This window comes from Pyrus communis, chromosome 16 (assembly GCF_963583255.1).
Source record: "Pyrus communis chromosome 16, drPyrComm1.1, whole genome shotgun sequence".
Classification (NCBI taxonomy): Eukaryota; Viridiplantae; Streptophyta; class Magnoliopsida; order Rosales; family Rosaceae; genus Pyrus; species Pyrus communis.
In genome coordinates, this window is record NC_084818.1 from 20,990,854 (window position 1) to 21,012,456 (window position 21,603).

Below are 21,603 nucleotides of genomic sequence, written 5' to 3' on the forward strand. Positions count from 1 at the left end.
GAATTAATCACAAAGTTGTGTAGCCAAGATTAGAACACACATCATGTATAATCTTGGTAGATATGTGAATGAATGAAGGGAGTGTTTAGCACACATCCTGCCGAGTTATTCCTTTTGGTTTTATGAAAGTTTCTTGTACATTACATAATCTTGATTATGAACCAAAGTTGCACATCACAATTAGGTTCATGGTTAGAGACATTTGATCAAATCCACACATCATATGGTTGGTCATATCCAAGTGAAACAAACTCAAGAAATAGGTAGATGAATGAGTACAAGCTAACTTGACAAACATGGACTTAGTTGAGCAATGGTGAAACCGAATCCCTAGCTTCATTTCCTTTGTTCCTATCCCATTACATTAGTTGTTGACTCATTTATTTGTGTTTACTTCATTTTCTCATGCTTTCAAGTTACAACAACAAATCTGTCTATTTAGACTAGTTTGATTCATTTCCAAATCTGCCTAGTTTGTTAGTTTGATTCATTTCCAAATCTACCTAGTTTGTTAGTTTGATTCATTTCTTAGAGTTCTTGCAAAACAAGTAATTACATAGGTCCAATTAGTCCCTGTGGATTCGACACCCTTGCTTATGCCATTATACTAAATATATTCTAGCATTAGGAAGGAAATATACATCAACACACTCCAACTTGAATGCACAAACGCCCAAGGCTTGGTCTTTCTTCTCCTCCTCCTTGCTAAGTCACGGCACAAGGTCTAGGGTGGTGTTGTGGATGATTTTCTGGGTTTTGGATGGATTTAGGTATGTATGGTGGTGCGGCAAGGGTAGATGGTGGTGTATGGAGGTTGGGATGGAGGTGTGGAAGTAGGGGAATGATGGATGGGTGGTTGCAAGGTCACGGCAAAGGGTATTTTCTGAAGGAATGTATGAATGTTGTGTGAAGGGGTGGTGAACTAAATGGTGCAGCAAGGGCTGTTTATATAGGCTAGTTTGGCACACTTGGTGTAGGAAAAGGATTGCCTAATCCCATTGGAAAAAGGTTAACTCAAGGCAGAAATCAAGTGGGATTTGGAATAGGGAATTCGGCTAGGATTTAGGGATTCTAGAAGGTTTTGGTGCGGCACATGTATAGGTCTGAGATAAGGTTTCTAGAAGGGAAGGTTTAGGGCAGATTCCTAAACCTAAAGGGTCAAGGATACATGATATTTGTATAGGAAAAGGATTGCAATTCCTAAACCTACAAGGAATGGAGTTCTTGCGGCAATTGAGTGGATAAGGCTTCTAGAAACTGAATTATGTGCTTAAATGTGTAGTTAATTCCCTATTATTAGCTAGGAATAAGTCCTAACCTGATTTGGATAGGAGAGAAAAGGATAATGTTAGAGATAGGATAGGATAAGGTTTCTAGGATAGGATAAGATAAGGTTTGGATAAGGTTCCTTGTTTCTTGCTTCTTCCTTATCTTCATTGGAGTAGAACTTCTTTCACCAGATTTGTAGTCTTTCCTAGCTCTTCTTGTCTTCAATTTCGTCCATCCTCTTTGCTCCTATGTTAAGCTATCCAATCCAAGCCCAAAAATGCTCCAAATAGCCTCAAAATGTACTTTATTGCTCCCTTTGCCATTAGAACCTAAAAACAAACGAAAATGTCTTAAAATACTAAAACAACTATGAATTAACAACATAAATGCATGAAAACAAGCTAAGTAAGTCGCCTAAATATGCTCCTATCAAATTCCTAATCAAAGAAAGATTCCTAGTCAAAGAAGGTTTCCCTACTTGAAGTAGGAAAGTTAAGCCAAGGTTTCCTATTTTTGTTTGACCTTTCCTAATCCTAATCTTTCCTACTTAATTTATAGCTATCAAACGGGGTTCCTAATCAATTTGGGACACTTAAATTTATGTCCTAAAAGCTCTAATCCCAGTCCAATATGGAGCCGCACCTTTCTTACCCTTTTCTTCCAAAAATCTGCCACATATCTTCTTTCCCCTTTTCTTCTAGTCAATGCCGCAGATTTCCTTCCCTTTTCCTCTTAGAATTCTGATTTGTTACCCTTTTTCCTTGAGGATTTGGAGCTAAAAACCTTCCCAAATTAATTACTTATTGCCTTAACCTTTCTCCCTCTATATATACATAATCTGCTGCACATATGGGGGATTCTAGACAGCTATACACATCCATACGAATTATTCCTCATTCTCCCCATTCATTCAGCCATCATCCACCCCCTACCACCATCCAACCTATCCATCCATCACCATAATTCATACCCAAACACCCTTGTGCCGCAACAAAGAAGGAGAAAGAAGAGAGGAGAAGCCTTGGACGTTTTGGCCATTCAAGCTTGGATTGTTGGAGCGTTTCTAGGTGTATTCAATCTTTGTTTTCAATGTTTAATTTATATTCTCTTTGTTTTGTTGTAAACATGAGCAGCTAAACTTGTTTTGGCTAGGGGAGACTTTGAAACCATGATTATATTTGCAATATGAATTGATTAATTCCAGTTGTGATTTCATAAATTGTGAATGCAATTTACTTAACCGTTTGATGGATAACTTATTCTTGTTTGTTGATTAAGGGTGCACACTTAGTTTGCATGCATGAATTTGGGGCTAGAATATAAGGGAGTTTCACATATTCGTTACAAACTTATATTCACAAGCAGTTAAGGTTGTTTTCACAATCATGTTAAGTAAATTCCTAGCATGAGTATCATGATGTCATAGTTACAAGTGCTTTGTCAATACTTATGATTTTCATAGAACGTAATGATCTTTGATTGTATCTCTATTATGATGTCATGTAGGGGACTTTTGAAGAATGCTTTGGGTTGTCGTATGATGTCATCCAATCCAATAACTTAAGGAAAATTTGAGGGTTAATTAGTGATGTCACGGTTAATCTGGGGTGTTGAGGTTCATGGTTTATCGAAAAGCAACTGGAAATCAATTTGTATGCAAGTGTGTCATGTGTGGAGAAGGACCCTCTAGCTAGCTAATCACCCATCCATATCCCCAAATTCGTCCAAACTTTGTTTAAGTCTTTTAGTTACTTGTTTTTATCTTAAATTCGTCAAAAACCCAATCCCCTTTATTTAGTTGTGTCAAATCTGTCCTAAAATGTGTTTTTGAGTCTTTTGAGTCAAAACCAATTCTATTTTCGTCCAAATTGAGCCCTAGAGTCTAGTTTGAGTCTTTTTGATTGTTTTGTGTTGTTTTGAGTCTTTTAAGTTTGTTTTGAGTCATATAAGTTTAGTTAAGAGTCTTTTGAGTTTGTTTAAGTGTTTTGAAGCATATTTTTGTATCTTTGAGTTAGTTTTCGTTAGATTAGCAATCCCTCCTAATCCCCGGCCTAGAACGATCCCTACTTATATCTATACTACAATTGTCAAAAAGAGGGTTTAATTTGAGTGCTATTATATATCACATCAAGGAATTAATTGAGACCATGGCAGCCCTAGAGTCATTGCCACAGCTCCAAGGTAAGTCCCCTAGTCCAATTTCAATTCCAATTTCAACTAATAAGTTGCTTCCTTCTATAGAACAACCATCTACCCTTGAGCTCAAACCGTTGCCAAATCACTTGAAGTATGTGTTCTTGGGCGAGCAAGACACATTGCCCGTCATTGTGGCATCATTCCTCACGGCACAAGCGGAGGAGAAATTGGTGAGGGTTCTCAAAGAGCACAAGACGGCCATTGGGTGGACTTTGGCCGATATCAAGGGCATAAGCCCTACCACATGCATGCATCGAATTCTCATGGAAGAAGGCGCCAAACCATCAAGGGAAGCCCAATGTCGACTCATCCCACCAATGATGGAAGTCGTGAAGAAGGAAATCGTCAAATTACTTGATTGTGGCGTCATCTATCCTATCTCGGATAGTTGTTGGGTTTCACCGGTCCAAGTAGTTCCCAAGAAGTCCGGAGTCACGGTGGTGAAGAATGAAGAGAATGAACTTGTGCCTACACGCATTCAAACCGGTTGGAGAGTGTGCATTGACTAAAGGAAGCTAAATGCCGCAACAAGGAAAGATCACTTTCCCTTGCCATTTATCGATCAAATGCTTGAAAGGTTAGCCGGTCATTCCTTTTATTGCTTTCTTGATGGTTATTCGGGTTATAATCAAATTGTCATAGCGCCGAATGATCAAGAAAAGACCACCTTTACTTGTCCATTTGATGATTGTTTGCATAATCTTACTTTAATCTTGAAAAGATGCATGGAAACTAACCTTGTTTTGAATTGGGAAAAATGTCATTTTATGGTTAAACAAGGCATAGTTTTGGGTCATATCATCTCTGAAAAAGGAATTGAAGTTGATAAGTCTAAAATAGATCTTGTACGTTACTTACCCTCTCCTACTTCGGTTGGAGAGGTTCGTTCTTTTCTTGGCCATGCAGGATTCTATAGGCAATTTATCAAGGATTTCTCCAAGATTGCACAACCCCTATGCCGTCTCCTACAAAAAGAAATGGCTTTTGAGTTCAACAAGGAGTGTGAGAAGGCATTCAAGCATCTCATAGACATGCTTACCATGGTACCCATTATCATTCGACCAGATTGAACGTTGCCTTTTGAGCTAATGTGTGATGCATCCGATTATGCAATAGGGGCTGTTTTGGGTCAAAGGAAGAATAAGCAACCACACGTCATATATTATGCTTCCCGGACCTTAAATGATGCTCAATTAAATTACTCTACCACTGAAAAAGAACTTCTTGCCGTTGTGTTTGCTTTAGATAAGTTTCGTTCATATTTACTTGGCACTAAAGTGATTGTATATTCTGACCATGCAGCTCTAAGGTACTTGATAGGAGCATATTCATGCGACTTAAATGGCTTGTTCTCGTGCATTTACGTTATGTTTCTTTAGTTATTTTAGTACTTTAAGCTATTTTCGTGTGTTTTTAGGTTCATATGGCTAAGGAAGCAAAAAGATGCATTTTGGAGCAAAATTGGACTTGGAATGGATAGCTTATGTTTGGTGCAAAAGGAATGGACGAAATTGAAGGATTCCTAATCCATTGCAGCCACATGCACCCATAATCATTCACACCTTGCAGCCACATGCATTCACTCTTCATAAATCAGCCACATGCACTCATCATCATAACCTAGCTGTCATGTTTCCCCTTTCATCATTCCCTCACATTCTTTAAATCAGCCAACACATGCATCCACCTTTCTCCCATCAGATTTCCAACATTGCACATGCATTCCCCTTACAATTTCAGCCATCCTAGCTGTTTTGCACATGCATTCACTTAACCTAGCTGTCATGTTCCCTCTCCCATCCATTCATCTCCCTATAAAAACCATACACACTTCACACAACATATATTCATTCTCATTCACTCTTCCATATTCCAGAAATTCGTCAAAACCTCTCCACACCCTTGCAGCAGCCACCAAAACACTTTTCTCTTCCCTATTAATCCAAACACCATTCCCCAAACCATTCACACCACCAAACCTCACCTTAGACCTTGTGCTACAACAACGAGGAAGAGAAGAGTGCCTAAACGTTCATACAATTCAAGTTTGAGTTGTTGGAATGTTTAGGTGTTTCTTTGATTTCAATGTTTAAATTCAATTCTCTTTGTTTTGTACGTATGAGGAATGGAAGAGAAGAGTGCCTAAACGTTCATACAATTCAAGTTTGAGTTGTTGGAATGTTTAGGTGTTTCTTTGATTTCAAAGTTATGAGGAAATAAACCCCCCTTGGTTAGGGGGTGATTCGAAATATATGTTTATGCTTGCATTTTGATTTGATTACTTCTAATTGCGTTTCATAAGTTGTGGATTCAATTTGTTTAACCGTTTGATTGATAACTTATTTGTGTATGTTTATTGAGAGTGCACGCTTAATTTTCATGCATGAATATGACGCTAGAATATAAGTGAGTTTCACCTAATAGTTATGAACTTATATTCACAAGTAGTGGAGGTTGCTTATAAACAATCGCGTTAAACGAATTCTTGGCATAAGTTTCATGCAATCATAGTAACGAATGCCTCGTCAACACTTATAATTTTCATAGAGCGTAATGATTCTTGCTTGTATCTCTATTATGCAATCATGTAGGGGACTTGTGGGGAATGTTTTGGGTTGTCGTATGCAATCATCCAATTCAATAACGTTAGGAAGATTTGAAGGTTAATTAGTGCATCACGGTTAACTTGGGGTGTTGAGAATTAATGATTTATTGAAACGCAATTGGAAATCATTTTATTATGCAAGTATAACATGTGTGGAGATGAACCCCTTAGCTAGCTTCCCATCCATTCAATTCCATCAAATTCATCTTTACTATCTGTTTTAATTTGAATCTGTACATTTAATTTAATTTCGTCCAAAACTCAATCCCCCTTTACTTTATTGTCTAATTTAGTTAGAAAGTGTCTTAGTTTGTGTTTATAAGAGTTTTGATTCAATTTGTTACACAAATTCGTCCAAATTCACCAAAGTGCTCAAAACTGCCCAAAAAGTGATTTTAAGGCAGTTTTGAGTGTTTTGGGTGATGTTTGAGTCTTTTGGTTTGTTTTAGTGTTTTAAAGTTTAGTTTTGCATTCTTTGAGTCTAGTATAGTGTTTTATATTGTGTTTTTACGTTTGAATCAAACAATAATCTTAAATTCGTCCAACATTGGGTTTAAGGTCAGAAACTGCCTAGTTAGTGTTTTTAGGCAGTTTTGAGTCTTTTGAACTTGTTTTGAGTCCTTTGAGTCTTTGTGAACGTTTTTAACTTTGTTTTTACGTTTTTGAGTCAAATCCAAGTGATTAACAATCCCTCCTAATCCCCGGTCCAGAACGATCCCTACTTATACTTATACTACAATTGACAAAAAGAGGGTTTAATTTGTGTGCGTATAAATCTCGCATCAAATTTTGGCGCCGTTGCCGGGGATTAGCAACTTTGCTAATCCTTTGGATTGTTATTTTCGTTTTCTTATTAGTTTTAGTTTTAGTTTCTGTTATGTATTTCAGTTTTAGTTTTTGATTTGTATTTTGTTTGTCGATTTTAAGTACTAGAGTAGCACAACATGGCACTAGATAATGCTTCTCTTTTGTCACAGCTCATGGAAAAGTCCCAAATGCAAAGCGTTGGTACATTTTCAAGGAATGATGGGTTTTCCAATACTTACAATTCGGATTGGAGTGATCATTCAAACTCTATGTGGTGGGAACCTCAACATGTTCAACAAGAAGGATATTGGCAGCCATATGAGGAGTTCTATTCAAGACCTATGCAGCCACCACAACCTCATATTCAATATGCCCAACCAAACTCAAGTTCGTCAATAGATTATAATCAAAAGCTTAATGAATTAATTTGTTTGGTGCAGGGCTCACAAAATCAAGACAATGAGGCTCAACAAGGAGGATATTGGCCGCCATATGAGGAGTTCTATTCAACGCCTATGCAGCCACCACAACCTGCCCAAAGCGATGTAGGTAATTCAAGTGATAATGATAAGATTTTTCAATTACTTACTACTTTGACGCAGGGAGTCCAACTTCAAAACAAAGAGAGGGAAAATCAAGACAAAAGGTTGGACTACTTGGAAAAGCAAATTGGGCAGATAGCTGAGTTTGTAGAACAAATTTGCGACCAAGGCGAACTTCCTAGTTCAACCATTGCAAATCCGAAGGGAGAATTTGAAACCGCCAATGCTTTCATGTTGAGAAGTGAAAAGGAGGTTGGAACGGACCCTCAACCATCAAAATCAAATCACAAGGAAGAGGAATACACCCCCACGGAAAGGGTGGAAACACCTTTGTCGGAGGCACCTATTGCTCCTACGCCATCTAATTCAAGTAAGGTTGTTCCAAATTTAATTATTTCTAACCCCATTCCACCTAATATCCCTATTCCTTGCAGGTTCATGAATTCCAAGGAAGAAGAAAGTGAAAAAGACATCTTGGAAGCACTTCCAAAGGTGCAAAGTAGGGAATATCATGAATTCATCAAAGAGGACGGTCTTGAGGCAAACAACCCCAAAGAAGTTGAATTTTATGACACAAGACAAGGACCAATCCTCACATCAAATCTGTCCAAGGGCAAAGTTCCTGAAATGTTCAAAGAAGATGTGTTTATCCTTGAGTTCATGTCGGAGCACATAAGTAAGCCACCTCCTCCAATTTCAATTTTCTTTTATACTAACATGTTGTTAATGATTCAGGCATCCAATCTTGAATTTAAACCATTACCGGATCATTTCAAGTATCACCGCCCATTCAAAGATAAATTCCATGCCGATTGAAAAAGAAAAAAAAAAAAAAAAAAAAAAAAAAAAAAAAAGAAAAAGAAAAAAAAAAAATAAAGCAGATGTAGCCTTCACAGAGGTTGTTTGTTTGAAGCCCCACTACGTGGCAATACTCTTGAAGCGGAAGGCATAGAAGCGGAAGGCATAGAAGCAGAAGGCATCGAAGCGGGAGGCATCGGAGCGGAAGCCATCGGAGCGGAAGGCATCGGAGCTAGAGCATTCCAGGCCTCAATACTTGGCCAAGCGCTGGATGACCCAGGAAAAATATGCCTCTGGAAGTAAGCCGCAAGCCTTTGACGGTCACTTTGACGGTCACTTTGCATACGACCATTGGATTCTTGCAGCTCATCAAGCTTCCTCTTCATGCCCGTCGAATAGTTGTTTGCCAGCACATGCAAACTTCTATTCTCGTACTTAAGCAGTTTGATTTCTTGCTTAAGACTTTCCACCTCCGCCATCAATGATTCCACCTGACGGGAGCGGGCAAGCAGGCGTTGGCCCATGTTGGACACAGAACTCGCACACTGAACACTAAGTGCGAGGGACTCTTGAACGGCCAACTCATCGGACCGTCCTGACAGCAGCCTACTATCTTTTGGAGTAAGGAGGTTTCTAGCTACTATTGTAGCTGTTGTGGCGTCTTGCATCACGGAGTCTTCACCTGTGAGAGGACCGTTAGAAGATAAAAAAGAAGGACGCCATACATTACCTTGACGGGGCGCGCCCGTATCACTGCTGAGACTCAATTCTAAGCTAAGGTTCGATGGGTTTGCCATTTTTCAAAAGTGTTCAAAGAGAAGGTGTGGATGGAGTTAATTTCAAAGGGCCGGAGACGATGTTCAAGAATGGAAAATCTTCAGAGTGTGTATGTTGTGGTGATCGATAGCTCAATAAAAAAGCCAAGGCGACGCGTCCACCGATTCAAAAAGCCGGAATTTCCGGCGTAATTTTAAGCGACGCGTTCTCGGCTTTTCAGAAAACGCGTTCAACTTTGTCAAAAGTTCACGTGGAGGTCATCATCGCAGCTACACTTTTGCCGACAAGCGTAAATTTCGGCGACGCTTTCTCTGCTTTTCAGAAACCGCGTGCGACTTTGTCAAAAGAGCTCAGACAGAGCCGCGTACGCACTACTACGTGTCATTCAGAAATCGAAGGGGCGTCGTGCAGAAATCGAAGAGGCGTCCGTTCAGAAATCGAAGAGACGTTTGTCGACACGGGTAAAAGAACAATACCACCACTTGATATTATCTCTATATATGTCGACCTTCGTCTTTTATGGCAAGGCAAACCTGAAGAAAATGCCCAACTCTCCCTCACCTCTGAGGGTGCACTCCCAGCAAAGCCTTTCGAAATACTCAATTCTTTCTTCTTCCCCAAAGATGATACCAGATGCCTGGAGTACAGATGACCCAGGAGGAAATGGCGGATTGAAGTGTGCTGATTCGTTCACCGCTTCTTCAAAAGCAAAGGTATCTCATATCATCAAGGTCAAAAGCAAAAGTATCTCATATCATGCTCTTTCCCTTTCTTTTTCTTTGTCCTTGTTCTTACTCGCATGGCAAAGTGAAAGAAGCAATCAGCCGGCACTTGGAGTCAGTCTTCCGATCTGGATCCGACTGCCTGGAATTTATTCCTGATTGCTTACCTAGCGTTGCTCTCGAGTAGTCATCTTCAACGGTTGATACACTTCCAGAGAAGGGACCACTCCTGCAAAGATTGAACAAAGAAACAGATAAAAGGGGAAAGCTCAGACCTCCGGGGGAGACCAAAAGAATCCTGCTGCCCAGTTCAAGAGTAGCACAAAGGAAAATCAACGATGGGAGGAAACCAGTTCAAGAATGAGCCTGTGGAATCACAAAGATCAAAGCCTCAATGCAATCACCAAGGAGAAGAGGGAATTTACACTCCATAACCAGATTTGCGTCCCTAAACTCTTCTCTTTGTTAATTACATTCTGCCATGTTTAATATGTTTAAGTGCTTTTTGTGTGTTTACTTATGCTTTGTGTGAATCTATGCTTAAAACATTGAGGACAATGTTTGATTTAAGTGTGGGGGGGTAACTAATGTTGTTAATGCAAATTCGTGGGATTTTATCACCCATAACTTCAAATGTTGTTCCTTGCTGTTTTAAGGTGTTTTTAAGTTGTTTTAGAGTGTTTTATTATGTTTTGTTTTTATAACTCCGAAAATCACATAAAAATTTGAAAAACATGTTTTGAAAAGCCTAAAAAGAGTGTTTTGAGTCGTTTTTGTGTGTTTGTGTCTTAGGGTACCTTCCAACACAATGATAAGGATTTGGTTTGTAATTGCATGACTGTTAAAAAGAGTTATAAACATAGAGAAAAGTTTGATTTACTCTTGGTATATGCTTGGTTATGGTTATAATATATGACTTCACATGCAATCATAAAAGAAAAATTCGTTTTTGTAACATGCTTGAAGGAAAGAACTCAAACAAACGCTACAACCCTGTGAGACTCGAGCCATTACCTTCTTTGGAGAGTTATTTTCTGTGATTTCTTGTTTTCTAAAGTCGTTGCATGATCTCATCATTCTTTGCTTGGTTGCTACTTGGAATGCATTTCATTATAGTTCCAAATACTAGAACTCATGCCCAATTCATTCAAAGCATGATATTGTTTGCATAACATACAATAAGATGAAGTTGTTAGTCAAGCCAAAGCCAAAAAGCCTATCCCTTTTCTTATTTCTTATTTGTTGTAAGTTTTAACCCTTTTGAGCCTTTTCAGCCTATTTTCTTTGTTAACCACATCACCCCTTACCTAGCCTAGAGTAGGACTTTCCTATACCCTTGTTCTTGAAGTATAGTGAGCATGACTTAAATGAATTCCTTTTGATTAATATGTTGCAGAAAATAAGTGTGGGGGAAGGGATTTTTGTGTGTATGTGCCTAAGTCTTAAAGGAGGCACGGGAAAAAGAAAAAAAAAATGTGAGAAAAAGAAGAAGAAAAGAAAGAAAAAGAGTGAAAATAAGTGAGAATGGACTCACAAGTGTGATTGTTGAAGAAAGGGCCCAAAAAGTTTGAATATGGCCCTAAGTTTTGTGTGACTTCCCCTTGGGTGTTCAAAGTTGACTTCTGCGTTCTAAAGGGAATTCTAAGTGCCTAATTCAATACTTTGCTCACTATTGCTTTAAGAACCTTTGTTTTACTTTACCTTTCTTTGTTAAACCATTACCCTTAGCCCCGTTACAACCCTCAACTTCTATCTTGATGTTATGTGTTCAATTTGTGGAGTTTGAATTTGGTATGAGCTTATGGAATCACTGGTTCTCATTCTAAGTAGTAGCATTCCATTCATGAGATCATATTCATGTCATTATCGTAAATCCAGAAAATGCTTTCTTTGTTATAACATATGTGAGATACTAGTCTTTCATGTTCACATCAATCTCTCACATATAACTAGTGTAGGGTGTGTAGTCAGAAAATCTGTGTGAAAATAGAGTGCATTCTAGTAAGGAGTTGAGGAAATTCTCTAAGGCATGTTACTACATTCAAATCATGGTTTTAAATGCTTAATTGTGAACTAGTATGTGGTGACTATGATTAAGAATGAATTTAAGTGTAAAGATGGCTAAAATCTGTGGGAATAATGATTTTTAACTTGTCATGTGCATTGGAAATCCGTAAGACGATTGTTGGAAGGTGTAGGTGGTGTTTTGTTCGTTTTGTCTAGTTTCGTGTTCTTTTGTTGTTTTGTTTTGCTCGAGGACTAGCAAAAGATAAGTGTGGGGGTATTTGATAGGAGCATATTCATGCGACTTAAATGGCTTGTTCTCGTGCATTTACGTTATGTTTCTTTAGTTATTTTAGTACTTTAAGCTATTTTCGTGTGTTTTTAGGTTCATATGGCTAAGGAAGCAAAAAGATGCATTTTGGAGCATTTTGGAGCAAAATTGGACTTGGAATGGATAGCTTATGTTTGGTGCAAAAGGAATGGACGAAATTGAAGGATTCCTAATCCATTGCAGCCACATGCACCCATAATCATTCACACCTTGCAGCCACATGCATTCACTCTTCATAAATCAGCCACATGCACTCATCATCATAACCTAGCTGTCATGTTTCCCCTTTCATCATTCCCTCACATTCTTTAAATCAGCCAACACATGCATCCACCTTTCTCCCATCAGATTTCCAACATTGCACATGCATTCCCCTTACAATTTCAGCCATCCTAGCTGTTTTGCACATGCATTCACTTAACCTAGCTGTCATGTTCCCTCTCCCATCCATTCATCTCCCTATAAAAACCATACACACTTCACACAACATATATTCATTCTCATTCACTCTTCCATATTCCAGAAATTCGTCAAAACCTCTCCACACCCTTGCAGCAGCCACCAAAACACTTTTCTCTTCCCTATTAATCCAAACACCATTCCCCAAACCATTCACACCACCAAACCTCACCTTAGACCTTGTGCTACAACAACGAGGAAGAGAAGAGTGCCTAAACGTTCATACAATTCAAGTTTGAGTTGTTGGAATGTTTAGGTGTTTCTTTGATTTCAATGTTTAAATTCAATTCTCTTTGTTTTGTACGTATGAGGAATGGAAGAGAAGAGTGCCTAAACGTTCATACAATTCAAGTTTGAGTTGTTGGAATGTTTAGGTGTTTCTTTGATTTCAAAGTTATGAGGAAATAAACCCCCCTTGGTTAGGGGGTGATTCGAAATATATGTTTATGCTTGCATTTTGATTTGATTACTTCTAATTGCGTTTCATAAGTTGTGGATTCAATTTGTTTAACCGTTTGATTGATAACTTATTTGTGTATGTTTATTGAGAGTGCACGCTTAATTTTCATGCATGAATATGACGCTAGAATATAAGTGAGTTTCACCTAATAGTTATGAACTTATATTCACAAGTAGTGGAGGTTGCTTATAAACAATCGCGTTAAACGAATTCTTGGCATAAGTTTCATGCAATCATAGTAACGAATGCCTCGTCAACACTTATAATTTTCATAGAGCGTAATGATTCTTGCTTGTATCTCTATTATGCAATCATGTAGGGGACTTGTGGGGAATGTTTTGGGTTGTCGTATGCAATCATCCAATTCAATAACGTTAGGAAGATTTGAAGGTTAATTAGTGCATCACGGTTAACTTGGGGTGTTGAGAATTAATGATTTATTGAAACGCAATTGGAAATCATTTTATTATGCAAGTATAACATGTGTGGAGATGAACCCCTTAGCTAGCTTCCCATCCATTCAATTCCATCAAATTCATCTTTACTATCTGTTTTAATTTGAATCTGTACATTTAATTTAATTTCGTCCAAAACTCAATCCCCCTTTACTTTATTGTCTAATTTAGTTAGAAAGTGTCTTAGTTTGTGTTTATAAGAGTTTTGATTCAATTTGTTACACAAATTCGTCCAAATTCACCAAAGTGCTCAAAACTGCCCAAAAAGTGATTTTAAGGCAGTTTTGAGTGTTTTGGGTGATGTTTGAGTCTTTTGGTTTGTTTTAGTGTTTTAAAGTTTAGTTTTGCATTCTTTGAGTCTAGTATAGTGTTTTATATTGTGTTTTTACGTTTGAATCAAACAATAATCTTAAATTCGTCCAACATTGGGTTTAAGGTCAGAAACTGCCTAGTTAGTGTTTTTAGGCAGTTTTGAGTCTTTTGAACTTGTTTTGAGTCCTTTGAGTCTTTGTGAACGTTTTTAACTTTGTTTTTACGTTTTTGAGTCAAATCCAAGTGATTAACAATCCCTCCTAATCCCCGGTCCAGAACGATCCCTACTTATACTTATACTACAATTGACAAAAAGAGGGTTTAATTTGTGTGCGTATAAATCTCGCATCAGTACTTATTCACCAAAAAGGAGGCCAAACCAAGGCTCATTCGATGGATGCTTCTTCTCCAAGAGTGGGAGTGAGAACATGGTTGCTGACCATCTAAGTCGTTTGGTGTGCAATGAGGACTCTTTACCCATCCAAGAGACATTCCCTGATGAGCAATTGCTGTCCATTAAGGTATGTGAACCTTGGTATGCCAATTTGGTCAATTTTTTGGTGTCAAAACGTGTTCCAAGTTCCATAGCTAGGCACCAACGTGATAAATTAAAGGAAGAGGCAAGGTTTTATGTATGGGATGACCCATATTTGTGGACGTTTTGTGCATATCAGATTGTGTGTCGTTGTGTGCATGATTGTGAGTTTAATTCGATTCTAACCTTTTGTCACACTTATGCATGTGGTGGACATTTTGGCACACAACACACTGCCCTTAAAGTGTTAGAATGTGGTTTTTATTGGCCTACGATCTTTAAAGATGCTAGAACTTTTTGTTTAACTTGTGATCGTTGTCAACGAATGGGAAATATCGGTGCAAGGGACCAAATGCCGCAAACACCCATCTTTAATGTTGAAATTTTTTATGTTTGGGCATTGATTTCATGGGCCCTTTCCCATCTTCGTTTGGTTTTGCTTATATTTTGCTTGCGGTGGATTATGTCTCAAAATGGGTGGAAGCCAAGGCCACCTGTACTAATGATTCTAGAGTTGTTGCAGATTTTATAAAGACTAACATTTTTGCTAGATTTGGGATGCCTAGAGTGCTTATTAGTGATGGAGGATCTAACTTTTGCAATCGTACCATAGAGGCATTGCTCAAGAAGTATCAAGTCACACATAAGGTTTCAACACCTTACCATCCCCAAACCAATGGCCAAGCCGAGGTGTCTGATGCGAGAATTATACGCGCATAAATTAAACCCTCTTTTTGTCAATTGTAGTATAAGTATAAGTAGGGATCGTTCTGGACCGGGGATTAGGAGGGATTGTTAATCACTTGGATTTGACTCAAAAACGTAAAAACAAAGTTAAAAACGTTTACAAAGACTCAAAGGAATCAAAACAAGTTCAAAAGACTCAAAACTGCCTAAAAACACTAACTAGGCAGTTTCTGACCTTAAACCCAATATTGGACGAATTTAAGATTATGGTTTGATTCAAACGTAAAAACACAATATAAAACACTATACTAGACTCAAAGAATGCAAAACTAAACTTTAAAACACTAAAACAAACCAAAAGACTCAAACATCACCCAAAACACTCAAAACTGCCTTAAAATCACTTTCTGGGCAGTTTTGAGCACTTTGGTGAATTTGGACGAATTTGTGTAACAAATTGAATCAAAACTCTTATAAACACAAACTAAGACACTTTCTAACTAAATTAGACAATAAAGTAAAGGGGGATTGAGTTTAGGACGAAATTAAATTAAATGTACAGATTCAAATTAAAACAGATAGTAAAGATGAATTTGATGGAATTGAATGGATGGGAAGCTAGCTAAGGGGTTCATCTCCACACATGTTATACTTGCATAATAAAATGATTTCCAATTGCGTTTCAATAAACCATGAATTCTCAACACCCCAAGTTAACCGTGATGCACTAATTAACCTTCAAATCTTCCTAACGTTATTGAATTGGATGATGCATGCGACAATTCAAAACATTCCCCACAAGTCCTCAACATGAATGCATAGAAGAGATACAAGCAAGAATCATTAAGCTCTATGAAAATTATAAGTGTTGACGAGGCATTCGTTACTATGGATTGCATGAAACTTATGCCAAGAATTCGTTTAACGCGATTGTTTATAAGCAACCTCCACTACTTGTGAATATAAGTTCGTAACTATTAGGTGAAACTCACTTATATTCTAGCGTCATATTCATGCATGAAAATTAAGCGTGCACTCTCAATTAAACATACATAAATAAGTTATCAATCAAACAGTTAAACAAATTGAAACCACAACTTATGAAACGCAATTAGAAGTAATCAAATCAAAATGCAAGCATAAATATATATTTCGAATCACCCCCTAACAAAGGGGGGTTTAGTTCCTCATAACTTTGAAATCAAAGAAACACCTAAACATTCCAACAACTCAAACTTGAATTGTATGAACGTTTAGGCACTCTTCTCTTCCATTCCTCATACGTACAAAACAAAGAGAATTGAATTTAAACATTGAAATCAAAGAAACACCTAAACATTCCAACAACTCAAACTTGAATTGTATGAACGTTTAGGCACTCTTCTCTTCCTCGTTGTTGTAGCACAAGGTCTAAGATGAGGTTTGGTGGTGTGAATGGTTTGGGGAATGGTGTTTGGATTAATAGGGAAGAGAAAAGTGTTTTGGTGGCTGCTGCAAGGGTGTGGAGAGGTTTTGACGAATTTCTGGAATATGGAAGAGTGAATGAGAATGAATGAATGTTGTGTGAAGTGTGTATGGTTTTTATAGGGAGATGAAGGGATGGGAGAGGGAACATGACAGCTAGGTTAAGTGAATGCATGTGCAAAACAGCTAGGATGGCTGAAATTGTAAGGGGAATGCATGTGCAATGTTGGAAATCTGATGGGAGAAAGGTGGATGCATGTGTTGGCTGATTTAAAGAATGTGAGGGAATGATGAAAGGGGAAACATGACAGCTAGGTTATGATGATGAGTGCATGTGGCTGATTTATGAAGAGTGAATGCATGTGGCTGCAAGGTGTGAATGATTATGGGTGCATGTGGCTGCAATGGATTAGGAATCCTTCAATTTCGTCCATTCCTTTTGCACCAAACATAAGCTATCCATTCCAAGTCCAATTTTGCTCCAAAATGCTCCAAAATGCATCTTTTTGCTTCCTTAGCCATATGAACCTAAAAACACACGAAAATAGCTTAAAGTACTAAAATAACTAAAGAAACATAACGTAAATGCACGAGAACAAGCCATTTAAGTCGCATGAATATGCTCCTATCAGTGTCCAATAGAGAAATCAAGCAAATCTTGGAGAAGACCGTTGGACCAACAAGAAAAGATTGGAGTGTGCGTTTGGAGGATGCATTATGGGCTTACAGAACGGCTTACAAGACACCCATAGGCATGTCCCCTTTTCGGCTAGTCTATGGCAAGCCATGTTATCTCCCCGTGGAGTTAGAACATAATGCGTTACGAATGTGACACACAAATTAAATTCTATTTGTGACAATTGTAGTAATGATGAAAGTAGGGATCGTTCTAACCGGGGATTAACTAGGGGTGCTAAACACTTTAAACTGACTCAAATAAATAAAACTAACCTTTAAAACACTTAACTCACTTTAAAAAAACTCAAAACAAGTTCACAAGATTCAAAATAAGCTAAAAACACTCAAAACTGCCTAAAAACACAAACTGGGCAGTTTTGAGCCTAAACACAAACTTGGACGAAAATTGGTTCTAACTTGACTCAAAACTCTTAAAAACACAATCTAAAACATAATTGAACCAATTAGACACTCTAAGACAATTGGGGATTTGGCTTTGGATGAAAATCAAACAAACAAAACAAGAATGTAAACTAGGCAGATTTGGACGAATTTGAAGGTGTTTGTGACTCCAAATACTTAAAAACACAAAATAAGACAGATTGTAATGACTAAGACTTAACAAAATATGGGGGGATTGTATTTGGACGAAATTAAATTAAATGGACAGATTGTAAAGAAAACAGATTGTAAAACAAATTGTGATGAATCAATGGATGATGGAATAGCTAAGGGGTTCTTCTCCACACATGAAATATATGCAATGTAAATCAATTTCCAGTTATGAATTCAATAAGTTATGAACCTCGACACTCCAAGTTAATTAGGTCCGCTTAAATTAACCTTCAGATTTCCCTAGAATCACTGAATTGGATGAATATGCACCGCAAACAAATTATTCCTAACAAGTTCTCTATATGAACAGCATGATAAAGACACAAGTTAGAATCATTACGTTCTTTGGAAATCATAAGCATCGACAAGGCATTTGTAACTATGAAAAGCATGATACTCTTGCCAGGAATCTACTTAACATGATCGTGACTAGCGACCTTCACTACTTGTGAATATAAATTCATAACGATTAGGTGAAACAAACTTATATCCTAGCACCAAATTCAAGCATGCAAATTAAGCGTGCACTCTCAATCAACATACAAGAATAAGTTCTAAATCAAACAGTTAAGCAAATTGTATTCACGACTTATGCAACGATAACTGGAAGTAATCAACTTATTTCACATATATAATCATGGTTTCGAATACACCCTTAGCCAAAACGAATTTAGCCAATCATACTCAAAGAAAAACAAAGATTACATGAATTAGACATTGAAATATAAGATAGAATACACCTAAAATTGTTCAACAACTCAGAATGAAGAGCCAAACAATTGAGTGAATCTGTCTCCTTTCCCTTGCTTGCGGCAGATTGGATGGTGGTGGTTTCTGGGCTGTTTTGATGATGTAGAATGGATTTTAGGGTGGTTAGTGATGCGAAAATAGTTAAGCACACAAATTAACCCTCTTGTTGTCAAATTGTAGTAAGGATGCAAGTAGGGATCGTTCTGGACCGGGGATTAGGAGGGCTTGCTAAAACCTCTAAACTGACTTAAAAACATAAAAACAAAGTTAAAAACGTTCACAAAGACTCAAAGGACTCAAAACAGGTTCAAAAGACTCAAAACTGCCTAAAAACACTAACTAGGCAGTTTCTGACCTAAGATTATGGGTTGACTCAAAACACTTTAAAACACAAACTAAACAGATTCTAAACAATATAGAACAAGAAAGTAAAGGGGGGTTTTGATTTGACGAAAATTGAAATAACAAAACAAGTTAAAGAACTAGGCAGATTGTAAAACGAATTTTGGAAACAAGATGATGGATGGATTAGTTAGAGGTCCATTCTCCACACATGACACATTTATATATGAATCGATTTTCCAATTGCTTTTCATTATCTATGATGCTCAACACCCCAAGTTAGCCGTGGATAGCACTTTTCTAACTTTCAAGTTTTCCTTAAGTTATTGAATTGGATGGGAATGCGCATACAACAACTCAAAACATTCTCTAAAAGTCCCTTACGTGAAAAGCACAATAAAGGTACAATCAAAGATCATTAAGTTTAATGAAAACTATAAGTATTGACGAGGCAATTGTTACTATGAAAAGCATGAAACTCTTGCCAAGAATTCAATTAACGCGGTTGTGACTAGCAACCTTCACTACTCATGTTTATAAACTTGTGACGATTAGGTGAAACTCGTTTATAAACTAGCATCGAGTTTATGCATGAAGACTAAGTATGCATCCCTAATCAACATACAAAAACAAGTTTTTAATAAACAGATAATTGAATTGCAATCACAACTTAACAAATCACAATTGGCAGAAATCAATTCATATTTCAAACTTTCCCCTAACTAATTAGGGGTTTAGCCACTCATGATTACAGCAAACTTAGAAAGTAATAGCAAAGTAAACATTGAAAACAAGAACGAAGTACACCTAAAACACTCCAATCTGCAAGCATGAAACGTTTTAGGCCTCCTTCCTCTCCTAGTTGCTGCGGCACAAGGGGTTATGGTGAGTTTTGGGGATTATGGATGATATAGAATGATGTGTTTAGGATAGGGATGGATGTAGGGGACGGCAAGGGTTGTTTTTGGGCAGAAAGTATGAAGAATGGTGAAGTATGGATGTGTTAGAGGGAGGGGATGAATTTCTGGCGTGAATGGTGAATGAATGAATGTTTTGTGGCTGCAACAAGGAAACATTAATAGGATTTCAGGAATGAAAACCCTAGGTTATTTAGGTAATCAGAAATTAAGTCAAAGACTCTAGAAATAGGAAAGAATCCTCCCCCTTGCACGGCAAGGAAGAGGAAGGGTCAAAGGAAGTGCACGACAGGGCTTGCATGAAACAAGTAAGTGTTTAATTCCCTAAATCAATTCTAAGAATCAGGAATTAAGTTAAATCCCTTTAGAATAGGTAATTGAAATCAGGAATTAGGGGAAAAAGGCTAAGTCTTGCGGCACAAGGGAGGAAAAGAAGGGGAAAGTGCCAAACTTGCAGATTTTGGGAGAAAAGGAATGTATAGGTTCGGCTAAGGCTTTTAAGAAAGGGATTGTGACATAATCTTGCAGATTTTGGGAGAGAAGAGGTAGGTAAGGTGCGGCACATGTCTAGGGCTTCTAGAACATGTGATTTAGGCAACCACATTATTTGGAAACTTGCATAATTGGAAACCTTTCAAGAATAGAAACTCCCCATAATGGAAACCAGTTTCCAATTCTTGATTCCTCCTTCTTCCTTCGATTCTAGGCTCACTTGGTCTTCAATTTCGTCCAATGCTTTGGCTCCAAGCATAAGCTATCCATCCTTAGCCCAAAAGTGCTCCAAAAGGCTCCAAAATGCACTTCTATGCTCCTTTAGCCCTTAGAACCTGAAAACATACGAAAATGGCTTAAAAAACTTAAAGAACTAAGAAATAACAACGTAAATGCACAAGAACAAGCCAATTAAGTCGCATAAATATGCTCCTATCAGTTAGAGGCACGGCAAGGGGTGTAGGTTGGGTGTGGATGAGTGTTTGATGGTTGGAAGGTGGTGGAGAACTCGGCAAAGAGGGTGGAAGAAGGTGGAGCGGCTGGTTGTATTTCTGGGCAGCAGAATGGTGTTTTGGGATGAATGGATGTGTGTGGGAGTGAATGGACGAATTTCTGTGGTGAATAATACTCTAGGGTTCGGCCAAGGGCTGATTAAATGTGTTTTGGGAAGTTAAAAACATACCTAATTAAGTTATGATTCAGATTTACTAGTCTAAATAGAAAAGGTAAGTGAATAAAGTCCAAATAAACTCAGAAAAAGGGGATGCACGAATTTAAGCACATAAGGAATGTCCTTACCTTGCAAGGAATCAGAAATTAAACCCCTTGCACAGCAAGGAAAGGGAATTTAAGGTAAGAAACGAAATTGGTGCAAAAGAAGGAAGGAAAAGTCAATTCCTTGCAAGAAATCAGAAATTAGGACTTTAGGGAAAGTTTTAGAACTAGGAAAGTGAATTAAACTAGGAAATAAGAATTTGAAATCTGGAAACACAAGGGAAGGTGGGGCATAAAGTTTAGGGAAAGGTAAGGCACCAAACAAGAGGTGTTAGAATAAGGGAAAGGTCCTAACACAAATGAAAAATAGGGAAGTTTGCACAAAGAAAGGGAAACAACCTTCCTTGCACGGCAAGGAAGGGAAAGTTGCAAAGAACCTTTGTTTGTTGTCCAAGGGTGCTCAGGAGCCATCTTAAGTTCTAAAACTTAGAGCGTTCTTGATTTAGGAAAGGTCAACCAAAATAGGAAACTTTGGCTTAACTTTCCTACTTCAAGTAGGAATCCTTGTGTGATTAGGAATCCTCGTCCAACTAGGAATCCTCATGTGAGTGGGAAACCTCCTTCAATTTGGAAACCTTCTCGTAATTGGAATCCTCGTCGTAGTAGGAATCC